We start from the raw sequence: 15446 nt of genomic DNA, 5'->3' as shown, positions 1-15446 counted from the left end.
GGCCGCCGGCGCGCGCAGAGCCCCGGGACGCGCGTAGGTCCCAGGGTTTTTGGAAGGGGGCGTGTCGGGGGCGTGTTGAGGGGCGGGACCCGATGATGCGGCGTTTCGGGGGCAGGGCGCGGCGTTTCGGGGGCGGGACCGGGGGCGTGCTTTCGGCCCGGGGCGTTTCGGGGGCATGGTCGCACCCTCCGGAACTGCCCCCGGGTCGAGTCTCGGCGCGCCAGCAGCCCGCTGGCGTGCGTGGATTTACGTCTCCCTCCGGGAGGCGTAAATCCGTGGATAAAGGTAGGGGGGGTTTAGATAGGGCCGGGGGGGGTGGGTTAGGGAGGGGAAGGGAGGGGAAGGTGAGGGGAGGGCGAAAGAAAGTTTCCTCCGAGGCCGCTCCGAAATCGGAGCGGCCTCGGAGGAAACGGTGACAGGCTGCGCGGTTCGGCGCTTGCCGGCTGCCCAAAATCGGCAGCCTTGCGCGCGCCAATCCAGGATTTTAGAAGATACGTGCGTATCTTATAAAATCCAGCGTACTTTTGTTTGCGCCTGGTGCGCAAACAAAAGTACGCGAACGCGCTGAATCAGATGGGAGAATGTGCCAGATCTCTGCTTTCTCTGCTCTAAAATAAAAATGCTGAGACTGGGACCTGAAGCCAGAGCAACACTATGGGGGTCATTTTCCAAGGAGTTACCGCGGGAGATAAATTCACAAGTCGCGCTAACAGCCGTTAACGCGATGTGCGAATGCAAATTTGTAATTTAGGGGGCAGAGCATATGTAAAGCGGGAAACAGTTATCGTGTGCCGCGAAACAGCCACAGTGTTAGCGCGGCACCTATTGCAGCTAATAGCTACAACCCTTTCATTCGTGTTACATTGTGCGCTAGAGGCCAGTAAAGGTTTATCATGGTCCACAACAATTCCGAATGGCATATTTGAGAGAGAGAGAGAGAGAGAGAGAGAGAGAGAGAGAGAGAGAGAGAGAGAGAGAGAGAGAGAGAGAGAGAGAGAGAGAGAACCTTGCTATAGATCCTACTCCCTAGACAGGTATTTGTATCCCCATGGTAGGCCCACCTAGTAAATCGAGGTGGGGATTAGGTATGAACGTAGGGGGTTGGAGGCCACTTTCACAGTCAACATGAAACGTACGAACAGAACAGTGGTCTCTTGTGAAGATTTGATGACCTTCGGAGTGAGGAAACTCACTCCAAGAAGAGATTTGGGCAATGTTCTCTCAAACTAGCTTGATGGACACTCTACCTGGGCAACAACAAGCTAGGTTGAGAGAACGTTGCCCAAATCTCTTCTTGGAGTGAGTTTTCTCACTCCGAAGGTCATCAAATCTTCACAAGAGACCACTGTTCTGTTCGTACGTTTCATGTTGACTGTGAAAGTGGCCCCCAACCCCCTACGCTCATACCTAATCCCCACCTCGATTTACTAGGTGGGCCTCTCATAGGGATACAAATACCTGTCTAGGGAGTAGGATCTATAGCAAGGTGCTCTCTCTCTCTTGCTCTCTCTTGCGCGCTCTCTCTTTCTCATATCTAAAAAGAGGTGTGGGACAATTGCTCAGTTTCATACAACATGTTGCTTACAGCACCTAAGAGCAGAAATAGGCTGCTGCCCGGACACTTTCATGCAGTGCGATGATTCTTTGGTTGCTTTTATCGCGCACCGCGATGTTTCCCCACTGCACGAAAAAAGCATCATTTGCATGGGACACGCCCCTTAATGCGTTACCAATGCGATACTGGTAAATGAGGCCCTAAGAGAACCAGTGAGGGAGAATAAGTGATAGAAGCAGAAAGTGAGAATACAGGAAGAAGAGAGAGAGAGAGCAAGGAGATAAAACAGGGCTCAAAAGTTCTTCGAAAAGAGGTGAAGGACATTGTCTACGTGGTTTTATCTGTTCATGTGTTTCTGTGTGCAAGAAAAGATGGCTTTATTTATTTTAGTTTTTTGGTTTTCATTTGTTTGATGTTTATTTTGTTTCATTTGTTAGAAATGAAATAAGACCATAGCAAAAAGAAAACAAAAAGAAAGGAAGACCCTCTCCTTGCTGAAAAACATACACAGTGCTGACTTTTACAAATTAACTCCTCCTTTGCCCCACCCTCCCTGGATTGCACTTACCCCATCAGTGGGGTGCCAGTCATCAGAATGGGGCAGGAGAGATCCCCTATCACTTTTGCCCTACTGGGTCCATCTGGCGTCCAGCTGTACAATCAAATGGTACCAGCCGGCCAAAATAGACCAGTGGGGCAGGAGCATCTGGGGATTGACTACTGGCAACCCAATGGATGGAGTAAGCAGATTCCGGAATGGATGTAGAGGGGAAGGCACAGCGTGGGGAGTGTTTTCAGTTTTTAAATATTAGCAGCTCTGTTTTTTTCATTACCAAATGGAAAGAAAACAGAAAAAAAAAACTTAATTTTGGTGATGGTGGTGGACTTTGTTACTCATTTCAGACCAGCTGTGCTGTGCTAACAAACTGAAACAGGTTTTGCAATAAACAGAAGTTTGTGTGTTTTGTTTTAAATAGGTAGTCAGAAAGGCAGGCAATAAACAGAAGTTTGTGTGTTTGTATTTCACCCTCCCACTCCTCTCCTACCCATCCCTAGCTCATCTTTTAATTTATAGACAGATGTCACTTTCACACTAAAAAAAATAAAAATCAGCCGTTTAACTTAAATTCAGAAATTCCCCACACCTTATCAAGAGTTTGATCATTCCCTTGTAAGTCACTACCAGATATATAGTGAATGCACTAATACATTTAAAGGACCCTAATTGTATGCATTTCTACTCCCATAGCAACTAAAACTTAACTAGGAACTGAATAAATATAAGATGAAGGCAGCAGTCCAGCAGCAAGAGGGGATCCTCCCAGTCTTTTGCATAGAATGTCACATGTATGATTTTTTACCCGTCAGTGAGATGTACGTGTGCATCTGATACAAAGAGCTCCTGTCTCTCAGAGAACAAGTCCGATCTCTGGAGGTCAGAGTGGCAGACCTGGAGGAGCTGAGGCAGACAGAAAGGTATATAGATGAGACCTTCAGGGTCCTAGATAGGATTTTAGACAGTGTTGGGGAGGAGACGGCTGTAGTGGTACATGTGGGCACCAACGACATAGGAAAATGTGGGAGGGAGGTTCTGGAAGCCAAATTTAGGCTCTTAGGTAGAAAGCTTAAAGCCAGAACCTCCAGGGTAGCATTCTCTGAAATGCTCCCTGTTCCACGCGCAGGTCACCAGAGGCAGGCAGAGCTCCGGAGTCTCAATGCGTGAATGAGGCGATGGTGCAAGGAAGAGGGATTCAGTTTTGTTAGGAACTGGGGAACCTTTTGGGGAAGGGGGAGTCTCTTCCGAAGGGATGGGCTCCACTTTAACCAGGGTGAAACCAGACTGCTGGCGCTAACCTTTAAAAAGGAGATAGAGCAGTTTTTAAACTAGAACAAAGGGGAAAGCCGACAGTCGCTCAGCAGCGCATGGTTCGGAGAGAGGTATCTTCAAAGGATACTAATGATGCATGAGAATTAGGGCATCCCGACAGTGAGGTTCCAATAATTAGAAAAATAGTCCAAGTGCCTGTCTAAAAACTCACCTGAGCTAAAAAATTCTAACTTATCCCTATCAATTAAAAAGCAGAATGAAAATACAAACAAAAAACAAACTTTGAAATTTTGTATGCTAATGCCAGAAGTCTAAGAAGTAAGATGGGAAAATTAGAATGTATAGCAGTGCATGATGACATAGACTTAATTGACATCTCAGAGACATGGTGGAAAGAGGATAACCAATGGGACAGTGCTATACCGGGGTACAAATTATATCGTAATGACAGAGAGGAGCACCCAGGAGGAGGTGTGGCGCTTTATGTCCGGGGTGGCATAGAGTCCAACAGGATAAACATCCTGCATGAGACTAAATACAAAATTGAATCTTTATGGGTAGAAATCCTTTGTATGTCGGGAAGACTATAGTGATAGGGGTATACTACCGTCCAACTGGTCAAGATGGTGAGACGGACAGTGAAATACTAAGAGAAATTAGGGAAGCTAACCAAATTGGTAGTGCAGTAATAATGGGAGACTTCAATTACCCCAATATTGACTGGGTAAATGTATCAACATCCCACTCATATCCATCACCATATTGTCATGCTACACAACTGTATTATGGGGTAGATTTTAAAAGAAGCGCGATCAGCCTACTTTTGCTTGCGCATCAGACTCAAGCAAAAGTACGCTGGATTTTAGTAGATACGCGCGGAGCCGCGCGTATCCACTAAAATCCTGGATCGGCGCGCGCAAGGCTATCGATTTTGTATAGCCTGCGCGCGCCGAGCCGCGCTGCCTCCCCCCGTTCCCTCCAAGGCCGCTCCGAAATCGGAGCGGCCTTGGAGGGAACTTTCCTTTGCCCTCCCCTCACCTTCCCCTCCCTTCCCCTACCTAACCCACCCGCCCGGCCCTGTCTACACCCCCCCCTTACCTTTGTCGGGGGATTTACGCCTCCCGGAGGGAGACGTAAATCCCCGCGCGCCAGCGGGCCTGCTGCGCGCCGGGCCGCGACCTGGGGGCGGGTACGGAGGGCGCGGCCACGCCCCCGGGCCGTAGCCACGCCCCGTACCCGCCCCCAAAACGCTGCCGACACGCCCCCGGAACGCCGCGACGACCGGGCCCGCCCCCGACACGCCCCCGACACGCCCCCCTCCGAGAACCCCGGGACTTACGCGAGTCCCGGGGCTCTGCGCGCGCCGGGAGGCCTATGTAAAATAGGCTTCCCGGCGCGCAGGGCCCTGCTCGCCTAAATCCGCCCGGTTTTGGGCGGATTTAGGCGAGCAGGGCTCTGAAAATCTACCCCTATATATAGATTCAATTTTGCTATACAACTATATTATATGATTCAATTTGGCTGCACTGTAAAGATTCTACTGTTCAGTTATCTCCCCCTTTCCAGATCCAAGTTTTATTCTCCCTGTTTTATTGTAACTTTCTCACATCCATGCTATTGTTTACTGTGTTTGAATATTGATTACTGTGTTACTCTCTTCCTTATTCACATTGTTAATTGTAAACTGGTTTGATGTGATTCTTGTCATGAAAGTCGGTATAACAAAATAATAAATAAATAAAATAAATAAATAAATCATCGGGACACGCTAGAGAGATAACGTTTCTGGATGGAATAAATGATAGCTTTATGGAGCAATTGGTTCAGGAACCAACGAGAGAGGGAGCAATTTTAGATCTAATTCTCAGTGGAGCACAGGACTTGGTGAGAGAGGTAATGGTGGTGGGGCCACTTGGTAATAGTGATCATAATATGATCAAATTTGATTTAATGACTGGAAGAGGAACAGTGTGCAAATCCAAGGCTCTTGTGCTAAACTTTCAAAAGGGAAACTTTGATAAAATGAGAAAAATTGTTGAAAAAACTGAAAGGAGCAGCTACAAAAGTAAAAAATGTCCAAGAGACGTGGTCATTGTTAAAAAAATACCATTCTAGAAGCACAGTCTAGATGTATTCCACACATTAAGAAAGATGGAAAGAAGGCAAAACGATTACCACCATGGTTAAAAGGGGAGGTGAAAGAAGCTATTTTAGCCAAAAGATCTTCATTCAAAAATTGGAAGGAGGATCCAACAGAAGAAAATAGGATAAAGCATAAACGTTGGCAAGTTAAATGTAAGACATTGATAAAACAGGCTAAGAGAGAATTTGAAAAGAAGTTGGCTGTAGAGGCAAAAATTCACAGTAAAAACTTTTTAAAATATATCCGAAGCAGAAAGCCTGTGAGGGAGTCAGTTGGACCGTTAGATGATCGAGGGGTTAAAGGGGCACATAGAGAAGATAAGGCCATTGCGGAAAGATTAAATGATTTCTTTGCTTCGGTGTTTACTGAAGAGGATGTTGGGGAGGGACCCATAATGGAGAAGGTTTTCATGGGTAATGATTCAAATCACGGTGAACCTAGAAGATGTGGTAGGCCTGATTGACAAACTGAAGAGTAGTAAATCACCTGGACCGGATGGTATACACCCCAGGGTTCTGAAGGAACTAAAAAATGAAATTTCAGACCTATTAGTAAAAATTTGTAACCTATCATTAAAATCATCCATTGTACCTGAAGACTGGAGGATAGCAAATGTAACCCCAATATTTAAAAAGGGCTCCAGGGGCGATCTGGAAAACTACAGACCGGTTAGCCTGGCTTCAGTGCCAGGAAAAATAGTGGAAAGTGTTCTAAACATCAAAATCACAGAACATATAGGAAGACATGGTTTAATGGAACAAAGTCAGCATGGCTTTACCCAGGGCAAGTCTTGCCTCACAAATCTTCTTCACTTTGTTGAAGGAGTTAATAAACATGTGGATAAAGGTGAACCGGTAGATGTAGTATACTTGGATTTTCAGAAGGCGTTTGACAAAGTTCCTCATGAGAGGCTTCTAGGAAAAGTAAAAAGTCATGGGATAGGTGGCGATGTCCTTTCGTGGATTGCAAACTGGCTAAAAGACAGGAAACAGAGAGTAGGATTAAATGGACAATTTTCTCAGTGGAAGAGAGTGGACAGTGGAATGCCTCAGGAATCTATATTGGGACCCTTACTTTTTAATATATTTATAAATGATCTGGAAAGAAATATGACGAGTGAGATAATCAAATTTGCAGATGACACAAAATTGTTCAGAGTAGTTAAATCACAAGCAGATTGTGATAAATTGCAGGAAGACCTTGTAAGACTGGAAAATTGGGCATCCAAATGGCAGATGAAATTTAATGTGGATAAGTGCAAGGTGATGCATATAGGGAAAAATAACCCATGCTATAATTACACAATGTTTGGTTCCATATTAGGTGCTACAACCCAAGAAAGAGATTTAGGCGTCATAGTGGATAACACATTGAAATCGTCGGTTCAGTGTGCTGCGGCAGTCAAAAAAGCAAACAGAATGTTGGGAATTATTAGAAAGAGAATGGTGAATAAAACGGAAAATGTCATAATGCCTCTGTATCGCTCTATGGTGAGATCGCACCTTGAATACTGTGTACAATTCTGGTCCCCCCATCTCAAAAAAGATATAATTACGATGGAGAAAGTACAGAGAAGGGCTACCAAAATGATAAGGGGAATGGAACAGCTCCCCTATGAGGAAAGACTAAAGAGGTTAGGACTTTTCAGCTTGGAGAAGAGACGGTTGAGGGGGGATATGATAGAGATGTTTAAAATCATGAGAGGTCTAGAACGGGTAGATGTGAATCGGTTATTTACTCTTTTGGATAGTAGAAAGACTAGGGGGCACTCCATGAAGTTAGCATGGGGCACATTTAAAACTAATCGGAGAAAGTTCTTTTTTACTCAACGCACAATTAAACTCTGGAATTTGTTGCCAGAGGATGTGGTTAGTGCAGTTAGTATAGCTGTGTTTAAAAAATGATTGGATAAGTTCTTGGAGGAGAAGTCCATTAGCTGCTATTAAGTTCACTTAGAGAATAGCCACTGCCATTAGCAATGGTAAGTTGGTAACATGGAATAGACTTAGTTTTGGGGTACTTGCCAGGTTCTTGTGGCCTGGATTGGCCACTGTTGGAGGTAGGATGCTGGGCTTGATGGACCCTTGGTCTGACCCAGTATGGCATTTTCTTATGTTCTTATGACATAGTAGCCAAGTCCCAACTTCAGACTGGCAGCCCTGGTGCTGCCTTGGAGGAGGAAGGTCTCATGATTGGAGAGCATCAACCTGGTGCAGCAGGAAATGATCCTGTAGCAAGGATCTGTTCTCCAGTTGATGCATTATCCTCTCACACCGAGGATGTGTCTCCCAGGGCTTCTGCCCAGGAGGAAAGGGTTAGGTCGGCCATCATAGTTAGTGATTCGATTATTAGGAATATAGACAGCTAAGAGACTGGTGGGTGTGAGAATTGCCTGGTAACATGCCTACCTGATGCAAAGGTGGTGGACATCATGCATTACCTAGATATGATTTTAGACAGTGCAGGGGAAGAACCGGCTGTAATGGTACATATGGGCACCAACGACATAGGAAAATGTGGGAGGGAGGTTCTGGAAGCCAAATTTAGGCTCTTAGGTAGAAAGCTGAAATCCAGAACTTCCAGGTTAGCATTCTCTGAACATAAAAACATAAGAAACATAAGAAATTGCCATGCTGGGACAGACCAAGGGTCCATCAAGCCCAGCATCCTGTTTCCAACAGAGGCCAAAAACCAGGCCACAAGAACCTGGCAATTACTCAAACACTAAGAAGAACCCATGCTACTGATGCAATTAATAGCAGTGGCTATTCCCTAACTATAATTGATTAATAGCCATTAATGGACTTCTCCTCCAAGAACTTATCTAAACCTCTTTTGAACCCAGCTACACTAACTGCACTAACTACCTTCTCTGGCAACAAATTCCAGAGCTTTATTGTGCGTTGAGTGAAAAAGAATTTTCTCCGATTAGTCTTAAATGTGTTACTTGCTAACTTCAGGTTAAGAGAGAATTTGAAAAAAAAGTTGGCTGTAGAAGCAAAAGCTCACAATAAAATCTTTTAAAAATATATCCAAAGCAGAAAACCTGTGAGGGAATTGGTTGGACCTTTAGATGATCGAGGGGTTAAAGGGGCACTTAGAGAAGATAAGGCCATCGTGAAAAGATTAAATGATTTCTTTGCTTCGGTGTTTACTGAAGAGGATGTTGGGGAGATACTCATTCCGAAGAAGGTTTTCATGGGTGATGATTCAGATTAACTGAACCAAATCATGGTGAACCTAGAAGATGTGGTAGATCTGATTGACAAATTGAATAGTAGTAAATCACCTGGACTGCATGGTAATCACCCCAGGGTTCTGAAGGAACTAAAAAATGAAATTTCAGACCTATTTCAATTAATTTGTAACCTATCATTAAAATCATCTGTTGTACCTGAAGACTGGAAGATGGCCAATGTAACCCCAATATTTATAATGGGATCCAGGGGTGATCCGTGAAACTATAGACGGGCGAGCCTGACTTCAATGCCGGGATAAATCGTGGACACTGTTATAAAGAATAAAATCATGAACGATTCTCTGGAAGTCCACTCAAATTTACGAATACCCAAAAGTTGTTCTTGGACAAATCTGCAGCACTGGCAAAGCAAACTATTTTATCCCAATGGTTATCCAAAAAGCCTCCAGACTTTCAATACTGGACGAACAAAATGATTAGAATGGCCACATTCGAATACATGACTGCAAGGAAGATGCCAGGGCGCAGAGGGGTCATAACAAAGGAGACATGGGACTCTTTTATACAACACCAGATGGAGGAAATCCACAACAAATTTAAAACTCTGATGGCGTGAAAGTGAAAAAGTCTATTGGTCAATGGCATAGGTCTGGACATGAGTTGGCGTAAATACCACCAGGCAATAAATAGTCTGGAATAGACCAGAAGCACCTCTGGAAGTCGGGCGCAGGTGACCTCTGCAGTGCTCCCTAATGTGGTACTCTATGCTTCCCGTCAAGCATCATTAACCATCACCAATCATCACAATTCTCCACCTACATTCACAAATTCTAGCTTCAAGCACAAACACAAACACTCTTACATGCATGGGATAACCCAACAGACCGTTCATTTATCCATTGCCTCAAATCTCAAACCTATCCTGGACACTAGAAGGAAGGGGGAATGGGAGGGAAGGGAAGGGAAGGGAAAATAAAGGGTGGGCATATAATGAAAAAAACACACTTGAGGGTAAGCATTTGACATGTGGTTAATATACTTTGTAACCTGTTTAAATGTTTATAAGTTTCCGCTATAGCTGTATCATGAGCATATACACACTATTTCTTTGTTGCAAGCCAAAGCTAATTTGTTGCAACCGTCAGAGACCTAGGCATCACACTAGACTCAGAGCTCAACCTGCAAACCTTCATAAACACAATAATAAAGGAGGGCTATTTCAAACTACAAGTCCTCAAAAAAATCAAACCCCTACTATACACGCAAGACTACCGGTCAATACGCCAGGCCCTCATCCTATCTAAACTTGTCTATTGTAGCTCTATTCTCCTCGGACTCCCTGCCTCCACCCTCAAGCCACTCCAGCTACTGCAAAATGCGACAGCCAGATCCCTCACAAACAGCAAGCGTTCCACTCACATCACGCCCATACTGAAAGACCTCCACTGGCTCCCCATATCCCACAGAATTCAATATAAAGCCCTCACTCTCATGCACAAATCCCTCAACAACAAAAAGACTGACTGGCTAAAGGACACCCTTCATCCATACAACTCTCAAAGAAACCTACTTTCTAAAAACACTGGACTCCTAACCGTCCCTTCAATCAAACAGGCACACCTCACCTCTACGCGAGAACGTGCAATTTCCATAGTAGGCCCCATACTGTGGGACAAACTACCAGCAAACCTCAGAACGGAACCCTCATCACAGAACTTCAAGAAAGCCTTAAAAACATGGCTACTCCGCAAAGCGTATCCTGACAACAATTAACCCATACTACTGGGCTCCAACCCCAAGGAACCAGCCCTCTAACCGCCTCACTCAACCCACCAAGAGAACCCCCTAACACCACCAGCAAAGGTTCTCTCAATCTTGAAACCATCAGTTATTATTTATTTTATTTTTTATTTATTTTAAGTTTTTCTATACCGGCATTCGCGATAAATATCGCATCATGCCAAGAAACTAAATAGCATTCGTCAGTCAAGGTTTTGTTAAAATGTTAATATTGTTAAACTTTTCACTTAAATGTAATTTTCAAAATGTTACAGTGTTACAATGTAAAGATAATATGACCGCTGTCACATTATCACTCAAGTTTTCATGTAAACCGATGTGATACCCATGTTTGAATGTCGGTATATAAAAAAGAAATAAATAAAATAAACAATTAAATAAATAAATTTGTTCAGTGACATTGGAATATTGTACAACAAAGTTTATTGTGGAGTTCTTACTCTTAAGTAAATAAAAAAAGACATAAAAAAAAAAGAATAAAATCATAAAACATTTAGATAGACATGGTTTGATGGGAGAAAGCCAACATGAATTTACCCAAGGGAAGTCTTGCCTCACAAATCGCCTAAATTTTTTTGAAGGGATGAATAAACATGTGGACAAAGGGTGAACTGGTAGATGTGGTGTATTTGGATTTTCAGAAGGCATTCGACAAAGTCCCACATGAGAGGCTTCTAAAAAAACTAAAAAGTCATGGGATAGGAGGCAATGTCCTTTTGTGGACTGCAAGCTGAAGAAAGTCCTGTGTGTCTTCAACCATTTATTATCTCATGGTGTGATTGTACAGAGGGTGAAATATTTTCAGAGGGCTAGCCATGTTAATGTAGTGTAGTAAAACTTATGGGAATCAAGTGGCACTTTATAGACTAAACAATTTATTAAACCTTGAGCTTTCGAGGACAGAGTCCACTTTGTCAGATGCATGAAGTGATAAATGGTAAAATATATACAGAACAGGGAGAGGGCATTGAATTAGGCAGGGCATGGTGAGGAGAGAGAGTGTTAATAGCATTATAGTATAGCCTACTGAGGACTGTGAACAGACAGAATGATGTGATAATTAAGTTCATAGATAGTTGTAGTGAGTCATAAAGCCATTGTCTCTATTTAGACCTAGGGTGTCTGTTTGGCTGGCCACCACTCTTTGAAGGTTTGGCAGCACTGCGCCAGCAAGGATTACACAAACTGTTGAGCCTGGATGGTTTAAGGCGAGGTACATTCATTTTAAAACAACATGAAAAAGGCAAGGAAACACTTCCGTTTCAAAACAAAGAAACAGAAACATTTTTCTTTCATTTTGGAATGCCGCCACCACCACCCCGCCCACCAAAATACAAAAGTTAACACACACACACACACACACACACACACCCCCCTCTGCTCCTCCCTGGGCACATGATCTTGCCTCATCTGTGGGGCAGAAATGATCTCCAGACATTTCTGTCCCACTGGGTCTTGTGAAAATGGAAGTGGCCAGCCCTATAGCTGGTGTTGCTCTGTTGAACAGACGTAGGATATGTAGTTGGGCAATGGAATGGCACCAGCCTGTACCATTTTGCCAATGAGACCAGGCAAGGCAAAAGAAACCCGAGATTTCTCCTGACTTGGGGGAAGGGGGGGGGCAAGATCATACATCTGGGAGGAGTGGGAGGATAAGGGAAGGGCAGCTTTTAACTTTTTATTTCTGTGGTTGGGGGGGATTTTGCAGCAGAGGGAGGGGGAACTTAGCCTGTTTGCTACTTGTGTTTTGTTTTGTTTTTTGTACTTAAACAAAAAGAAGCAAAACATTTCCCTGTGCACATCCCTAATAATTCTGCTGCTATCAGTCAGCACTGGGTCAATTTCAGTTGCATGGGCAGAGAGTTCCCGTCATGGCACGTGTGCTCAGCACTAGAGTAACATAGGGCTAGCACACTGCTTTCATTTAAATTTCTATTCTGCCATTTATCTGGTTAGCCACTGGAATCAGATTACATTCAAGTACTGCAGATATTTTCCTGTCCCCAGGGGGTTTACAATCTAAGGGCCCCATTGACTAAGGATTTTTCCCATGGACATAGAATGGCAGAAAAGCTTTAGTATTGAGGCACTTGACTTGTCAGTAGACTTTGAGCCCTGGTTTTGCTGCTTCTCAGCTTTCACTCCTAGCCAGCTTATCGCTGCAGCTATTGACCTGCTGCTACTTAGGTCCAAAGAAGACAGCAGGCACTGGCTGAGTCTGATAACCACCCTACTGTAAGACCACAGGATTTATCTGCAACATGGGAAATCCTGCTCTTACAGCTCAGCAGCTTTTCTACACTCCCTCCTGGAGTCTGAGCTCCAAATAGATTTATAGTGAGGTTTTTTTTTCCTTTTTACAATAAGAAAAAGAAGTGCAACCTACTTGCAACGCAAAACAGTAGAGAAGAAGCAGAGGGAAACCTTAATCTTGCAGCTCAGAAGGCTGAAATACAGCGAAGCAATGATTATTCCCATGCTGTGTGACAACTTTCTTTAATTTCAAAATTCCACACTTTCATATTGAAACGAACTCCCAAACCAAGCTAACCCTACAAAATTAGTGAGCTAAAATAGGAGCTCACATAACACTTAACAGTGAAAAAAAAAGTAATTACCCAGAGAATTACCCAGTAATTACCCAGAGAATGCAGCCCTGTTTACCACGTGTGAGCTCTACATGCAGAAAGCTGGCACATGAAGGGCAAGGGCATAGGCCAAAATGTTTTTTATGGGAAATTGCCTTTGATTATTGAAGACTTTACGTCCCTGCCTCTAGTGCCGGGTGGAGACTGGAATACTTGTCTAGATTCGCATCGCAACACATCCAATAGCTGTCCTTTTTCTGGCACAGCCACTGCATTGAAGCAATTGATGTCTTATTTAGATGTAATTGATGTGTGGAGGACCCAATATCCATCTGGCAAAGATTACACCTACTGTTCTCCATGACACTGTTCCTACAGTAAGATTGATTTTTTTTTTTCTTTGTTCTCCTTCTCTGCTCTTCTGTATGGGACCCCTTGACATTCTTGCCTGCCACCTCTCAGACCGTAGTGCAGTGTTGCTACCATTCAGGCTGATTCAGAAAAACTCGCGGGAGAGCTGGCAAGCGCCCGCTCTCCCGGCGCGCGCACAGGCCACTCTCCTGGGTGCGTGATTCAGGAGGGTGGCCTATGCAAATTAGGGCCCACGGTAAAAGGAGGCGCTAGGGACACTAGCGCCTCCTTTTTGACAGGAGCGGCGGCTGTCAGCGGGTTTGACAGCCGACACTCAATTTTGCCAGCATCAGTTCTCAAACCCGTTGACAGCCACGGGTTCGGAAACCGGACGTTGGTAAAATTGAGCGTCCAGTTTTCAAGCCGCGGGCCGATTTAAAAAAAAATGTTTTTTTAACTTTCAGGACCGCCGACTTAATAGAACCATGATATTAAGTTGGAGGGTGCACAGAAAAGCAGTAAAAACTGCTTATCTGTGCACTTTCCCGGTGCCCGGAGAAATTAGCGCCTACCTTTGGGTAGGCGCTAATTTCTGAAAGTAAAATGTGCGGCTTGGCTGCACATTTTGCTTTCTGAATCGCGCGGGAATAACTAATAGGGCCATCAACATGCATTTGCATGTTGCGGGCTCTATTAGGTTTGGGGGGGTTGGACGCGTGTTTTCGACACACTATTACCCTTACTGAATAAGGGGTAAAGCTAGCACATTGAAAATGTGCGTCCAATCGCGAGTTAACAGTGCGCTCTGCTGGAGCGCACTGTACTGTATCGGCCTGTTTTGTGCTTAATGTTAAAGTTTCCTGGCGGATTACTATAAATTTCTTCCTACAGTCTTGTGCAGTTTACGAAACATCTGGGAATAATCAAACTTTTGGGCAATGAGAAAAAGTTGACCCATGATAGAGTCCTTGTCCTGTGGAAAAATCAAAGGTGACAAGGTGTATTCTCTATCACAGGATTTTTCCAAAATACCAGTGATGTCAATGTCATGCGAGACCTCGTGAACAGGTCTCCAGCCCAGTGGTAGGGCAAAAAGCTTTATTTATAGGTGGAAGAGCTTCAGACAGGACCCGTGAATGCAGGCACTTATCTCCCTGAGAGGATCACTGCTGGAGCTGGGAGCAGGGGTCTCGGGGGAGGGGTAGGGTCAGTGGAGACAGTGAGCATGGCAGGCTTGCCTTTCTAGGCACAGGCCTGTGCAGAAATCCAGGCCTGCTGAGATGGGGCCACTCTGGGTGATTCATTGGTAGTGTTGCCATGTGGAGGGGATGGGTCTGGGGGTGCTACATTCACAGCCCCAGGAGGGAGTCCCAGTCACTGTGCAATGGCTCCAGCTGGTAGTGGGGTTTAGGACTCATGATTGCAGGATTCCCGAACCTCCCCGGCTGAGAACTGTCACTGCCATGAGTGGTCTAGGAGAAGCTTGGAGGGAGTATAAATGGGGGGGGGGGGGGGGGGGGAATAGTGCTGGATTCCAGCCTTGCTTCCAAATGAGTTGGAAGAGCAAAGGAGCAGATGGGGAAACTGCCCCATCCCCCCCAAAAAATAATAATAATAACCAAATTCCTGAGGGTGACGTGTGTTCTTCATGTGACAATCCTGAGCCGTGATTGGCAGAAGCTCACCTTTGGGAGTAGGTGAAGGAATTTGGAAGGGATTTGGCAGAAGAATGTGATTGTCACTTGCCCTTTATAGGGGGGAGCGGAATGGAGGGACAGCAGGAAGACAGTTGTTTTGAAGAGAGCCGTATCTTTTTTTTTTTTATATGCCAGTAAAAGATAAAAAAAAGGCACTGAATTTTTCTGAGTCATTGATGTGGAAGAGAGGGGGAGGGGCAGACCTCTGCCCCTTTAAATTTTAAATGAAAAAAAAAAAAAGGTCTGTTTACTATCTTCCACGCTTTTATTTGGCGGGGATAGGAA

The 15446-nt window shown here is 44.6% G+C and overlaps 1 protein-coding gene across 1 annotated transcript in view; it reads left to right on the top strand.

The window, feature by feature from the left end:
• Positions 1-15411: 15411 nt before the first annotated feature.
• SNX21 (sorting nexin family member 21) overlaps positions 15412-15446 on the top strand; it is a 14941-nt gene continuing 14906 nt past the window's right edge. Inside the window, exon 1 of the mRNA XM_029612738.1 lies at positions 15412-15446. This exon is cut by the window's right edge and continues 88 nt beyond it. The gene's annotated coding sequence lies outside the window, so the exon portion shown is untranslated.

The sequence above is a fragment of the Rhinatrema bivittatum genome, chromosome 8 (genome assembly GCF_901001135.1).
Source record: "Rhinatrema bivittatum chromosome 8, aRhiBiv1.1, whole genome shotgun sequence".
Lineage (NCBI taxonomy): Eukaryota > Metazoa > Chordata > Amphibia > Gymnophiona > Rhinatrematidae > Rhinatrema > Rhinatrema bivittatum.
Note: the sequence above shows the minus strand (reverse complement) of the source record. Positions and strands in the feature narration are given on the sequence as shown.